This window comes from Heterocephalus glaber, unplaced genomic scaffold (assembly GCF_053883595.1).
Source record: "Heterocephalus glaber isolate CG9 unplaced genomic scaffold, H.glaber_assembly_v1.0 deba00000281, whole genome shotgun sequence".
Taxonomy (NCBI): domain Eukaryota; kingdom Metazoa; phylum Chordata; class Mammalia; order Rodentia; family Bathyergidae; genus Heterocephalus; species Heterocephalus glaber.
Window position 1 is genome coordinate 28731400 of NW_028258139.1, and position 6000 is coordinate 28737399.

The window sequence follows — 6000 nt, forward strand, 5'->3', positions numbered from 1 at the left end:
CTGAAACTCAGAGAGTTTAAGTAAATTATTCAGTCACACAGCTTTTTTCCCCACATCTGCTGACTCTGAGATCAAGACCTTTCTCATGTATAGCAAGTTTGCAATCCCATTTTTTATTATATGTTGTAGGGCACCTGTGAGGGGTTGAACAGCGTCCCTCAAGAGTTTCCATACACCCAGGACCTTTCAATGTGATCTGCTTTGGAATTAGGGTTTTACAAATGTAATTAAGGATCTCAGGATGACATTATTCAGTGTTTGAGGTAGACTCCAAATCCAATGTCTTGTTGGCTTACAAGAAGAAAGAGGACACAAAAAGACATAAACACACACATTCACATGAGACAGCCAAGTGACAATAATGCCAGTGAAGGGAGTGATGCAGCCACTAGCCACAGATTGCTGAGCACTGCTGCCAACTGCCAGAAACTGAGAGAGAAGCTGAAACAAATTCTCCCTCTCACTCACAGAAGGAATCAACCCTGTGAGCCCAGCCTCCTGAACTGGGATAGGATCGGTCTCAATTGTTTCAAGCCACCTAGTTTGTAGTACTTTGCTATAGCCACTCTAGAAAACTAATACAACAGGCCTTCACGTTCACATTAATTTCATAAAGGTACACTGTCATGTTTAGAGGACAAAGATAAAGTAAGGGGCATCACTTAATCTCAGCTCTGTCGTGCTTTTGCTCAGAGAGAAGAGAAACCTCAGTGTTCACTTATTTTCATATGTGTTTTTTCATTTAAGTGTATGTAAGGAGACTAGTAAGTGGTAGTTTTTCTGATAGGAACTGAATATCCCAAGATTCCTGTAAAATATTGTGTGTAGGTCAGAGCCAGTGTGGCTATGCATAGAGAAATAACCAAAGGCATATGATACCTGTGATAAGTGTCATCATAGGGAAATGTTCAGGCTGCCATGGAAGCATGGGGGAGACAGAGCCTACTGTGAATGTCAAGGGATAGAAGATCAGAAGGATGGTACAGAGATGGGTCATCATTGATGAGTGCAAAGCAGTGCAATTGGAAGAATAAGGGCAGACAGTAGAATACTTGAAGCAGAGAAGAAAGTGAACATAAAATTCTATGAAGATGAAAGAGGACTGCATGGAGATAGGATTCACGCAAAAGTGGTTTGCACTCCCAGGAGCCCTGAGTGTGTGTTCCTGGAAGAAAGAGAAGTCCAAAAGGCAATTAGAGCTCATGCCCTGCTGGCTCAGGGGGCTGAACTAAAACCGAAATCTGGGAATTGAGATATCCATACCTATGATGGCACCTTCAAGCTAATGCCAAACAGACTAAGTTCAATGCATCTTTTACTATAAATAAATGAACATATTTTATGAATAAAATCTATCCTAAAATTAATATGGATTGAGTACTATTCCAAGCATTTAGCAAAATGCTCTCTCATAATCCTCATAGCATCCTCCAAGGTAAAAACTGTCACCAGCCCATTTTACAGATAGAAAAGCTGAGATGTACAGGGATTACATGTCTTGCCCAGGAGAACACATGGTGCAACCAGGATTTAAATTCAGCTGTCACTGGAGAAGAGCGTGTTCTCTTCCACCTGCGTGCGGTAGTGTGAGGATCGGCCACCAAGGCTCACATGCTCTGGTACCCACAGGATTTTGCTTTCAGTTAGTCCTGAGCCTCATAATACAGAATCAGAGAGGCTCTATCAAGATTAGGAAAGTCCTAAGCAAAAGCCTCACAGGAAATAAGTTATACTCCTCTTTATTTTTTTTTCTGCAGAGCCTAATTAAAATTTTCTGTCCCTGTCACATTCTTGGCTTCTTTTAGGCATTTTGTGAGAGGTATAACCTTATTTTAGGGTCACTAGCCAGTTTGTACTGGCTTTTTCAACCAGTTTCTGTTGCCAGTGACTTGCAGTGGCCTCCTCCACTGCAGTCAAGACCTGAGCTCCCATGGTTCTCATAAACAAATCACCCTGAGAACCTGCCTCACACACGAACAGCACCTGGCTGAGTCTCACTGAGAGAAATCACTTCTGACGTGCTGGGTTGCTAAGAGCTGCCCTAAAAAATACCACCATCTGGAGGGCTTCCACAAGGAAATTCTATTTCTCAAGCTCTGGAGTCTAGAAGTCCACGATCCAGGTGCAATTGCGTTTGACTTTTGAGTCTTTCTCCTTGACTTGCAGGTAACTCTGTCCTCACACACTCTTTCCTCTGTACACATCCTTCCTTTGTAGCACACGTAACAGTGCTCCGGATTCCCGGGTGAGTGTCTGCCAGTACGTCTTTAAGTGGGTTGTGTACACACGATGCCCTGAAATGCAATATCTTCCCCTAGAAGTAACCAAGGCACTGGCAGAAAGTCAATGCAGAGTTAGTTGCAAAAGTTTGTGTGGATTCAAATTTCAGCTCCCTTACCTGTTGGTCGTTTGACTTAGACAAGTCACTAACATTTCTAAGCCTCAGTGGCCTCATCTAGTGATAATAAAGTGTCTGCCTCACACGATTTTTTAAGATTTTCTCTTTTTAATATCCTATCTCATAACACCTGTAAATACTTAAAATAGTCTCTACCTCATCATAAGCACTTCACAGACATCAGATATTATTATTATTATTACTACTATACGCAGAAGAAATTCAAATATATATATATTACATCAGCTCATAGTTTTTACTTACAGGGATAAAAGGAACATAAAATTTTGCAATGATGGGGTTATCCAGATTTCCAAATAAGCAGAGGGTGTGTTTACTGCCCTTGACTGTGCCTCCATCAGTGACACCCTTGAGGGCTGATTCACCAACATCTACCCCACCTAAACTCTCCTCCATCACTGGTGACCAGTGGTGGGACTAAGTGCTTGATTTTTTTCCACCATTTGGTAATAAAGAAATAAAGGTCTTCTGGGAAGAACTCCTCTTCCTACCTGAACTACAAAGTCTACTCGGTGCCCAGATTTGATTTCTAATGCTGTTGTGCAATAAAAGCAAAAGTCAAGGTTCCTTAAGGAAATGTCTTATTCTAGGTTTCAGGCAGAAAACACACAAAGAGGAGCACGGAACATGGTGTCAGAAACTGAGGAAGCCTCAAACTGACAACAACAAAAGCAATCGAAATATGGCAAAGGGACACAGGAGCCAATTGAGGTAGCTTCTAATGACAAAGTTAAAATGGTTTCAGCAACAAATTAAATAATGTAGTATCGGATTATAACCCAAAGCATAAAATAAATGTTTATAAGTCTATACCAATATTAATAAAGAATCACCTGTATAAATAAATGGAGAAAATGCAATATCCTGTGCAGAGTTCCACACAATGCTGTGTATGGCCTTCATAGAGAGACTTGCATTCTGTTAGTATTTATGAGTTATTATTCACAAAAACCATGCTGTTTCCAGGACAAGACCGGTCCTTGTTGGGACTTGAGCTTTCACAAGTTGAATCTGCTTGGCCCTCACCAAAGCCTAACTGCAGAGATGTTCTTTCCACACACACCCTCCACTGATAACCAGGGCCCAGCCTCTCTCTTGGGAGTGAAAGGAAATCCAAGTACAGGGGAGATACAGTTTCATAGGGCAAATGAGGCAAGACTGAAGCAAGGGCTGAGAGCAGTGCTGGGTCTCCGCCATGCTGGGAGTGCACAGGCAACCGCTGCTGTGCCTCAGATGCTAAAGACAGTGCAGTCCTTCAGGTGGGACAAGGGCGGTGCCCACTCAAGAGAGGCCAAGCTTCTCTGGGACGGGGACCCTGCTCCTGCGATAAGGTTCCCCCAGTTCTGGTCCCCTTTGAGGTCAAACAGTCCCCTCTCCCTCGGTGCATGGTCTATGCCTCTTCCCTCCTTACAGAGCCTGGGGAAATTACTCCCTCACTCCTGCGTCTCCTGAGTAAGACCTGCACTCATGACAGGAGCCTTCCTTTTCTCTTCCATATTCCAATTTTTCTGTATATGCCCCAAACACTTTCTATTGGCCACTGAGGTTTAGGATGTTGACTCTTAAAACCATCTTAATGCTGCCACATTCTTTTTTTTTCTTTTATTAATTTTATTGGTACATTTTAGGTGTACAATACAATGCTATTCATCATTGGAAATTTGCACCTTTACATAATCTGTAATTCTTTATCTGAAGCACTTAGTGAACAACTTCTCTTAAAAACAAATAGTGACAGAAATGTAGGGGAAAATAGTTCATGTTTCACAAGTATCTCACTTTAGTTTCTCTCTGTCTCCTTTCATCCCTCCATTCCCTGAAACTTCCATGGATCCCAGTGATCATAATCCCAGGTAGAAAGTTCTCTACCAAGTATGTGGACAAAATGGAGAGACAGACAAGATGAAGGAGGCCCACTCTAAGCCTCTAGCATGGAGGTACTTTGTTCATAGCAATGGATAAATGTTAACACAATTATAAGAGCCCTATATGTGTTGTCACATGGCTACCCTAGATAAGTGTTAAACAAATGTATGTTGAATAAAAATGTTTGTTAAGTGAATAATTAATGGATTGGAAGGATGTGAGAGTCAACTGCCTTTAGTTAGCTGATTGGATGGTCAGGAAGCCCATCTTACAGTCTTACCCTCGTGTCCCTCTGTGGAAACAGCCAGTGAGTGCAGAAACCAGGTCAGGACCACATTCCACTGCCTCCTCGCAGCCTAATCTTTAGCCATTGTGAGGAACAGGGGTGGGAAAAAACAAAACCATGCATATAGGATAAAAATTGATGAGAATGTTTTAATAAATTCTAGGGTGGACACTTTTGAAAAGAAAGATCTATTTTTTTCTAAAACAGAAATTATGTCTGGCTTTTGTCATGGCTCAGGTCTTCCGTGAATAAGGACTCTCCTTGGAAATTTTAACATTTGCATTTTTGGTACTGCTTAACTGTACATTATGTGTGTTTTAAACTGTATTCTTCTCTCAGAGTTCATTAAGAGCTCTCATGGCTCTAATGATGTCTAGGCCTCGAGTTCAACTTCATACAATAAGAAAAATAAATTTAAACTTCACAATGCACACAGGGAAGATGTTTATTTGGTTTCCCAGTATGTTCCAGGTTGATTTGTCACTCAACATCACCAGGGAAACTATGCAAATCAAGCCAAATTCCTCATTCACAAAAAATTCATGTACTTTCTCTCATCATGTCTATTGCATGAATTTTTCTAAGCCCAGAATATTTGTCTGCCATACTGGCTTGCTGAAATTTACTCTTCTTTTATGATTCAGCAAAAATGTTTCCAGTATTCTCAATTTCTTTTCTACATTTTTCTTGTTAAATGAATTAATCCTTTTTTAGTTCACCTCCTGCACCAAATCTGTTCCAGTATAGTTTGGCAGGAAGACAGAACACAGCATTGAAAAACCAAAATCTGGCAGTTTCCTACTGCTCGCTGGCCTCGTGACCTTGAGCCAATCACTCTGTCTCTCATTCTCAGAGTCCTCACCTGTAAACTGAGACTCAGGATGGTGGCATATCGTAGCATTGCTCTGATAACAAGATGACATCATCATCTGACATGGTGAAAGTGCTTAGTAATCAATTTTAAAAAGTAGGGAAACTATTCAGTATGAAGTGAGAGAAACTGAAAATGTAAATAAGGACTAAAAGGTATAATAGATAATGTGAAATAGGAAGAAAAGGGGCAAAGGGGAAGAGGAAGTGGGAGGGGTAGGGGAAAGAAAAGAAGGAACGGAATTAATATGAGAAAAGGAAAAAATGGAAACAAAGTCTTTGTAAATAGGGAGGGGTGGAGGGGTTGAAGGGAGGGCAGGGAAAGGGGAAAAAATAAGAACCAAGAGAGATTATGTAAAGGTGCAAATTTCCAATAATGAATGTCATTATATTGTATACTTCAAATGTACAAATAAAATACAAAAACGTTTTTAAAAATTAAAAAATAAAAGTGAAAAAATAAATTAAAAAGCAGGGAAGGCAGTGAAAGAGCACTGACCACAGGACCCACTGACCAGAGATTCTCAAAGTGCAATCCAGCAGCATCAGCCTCGAGAAC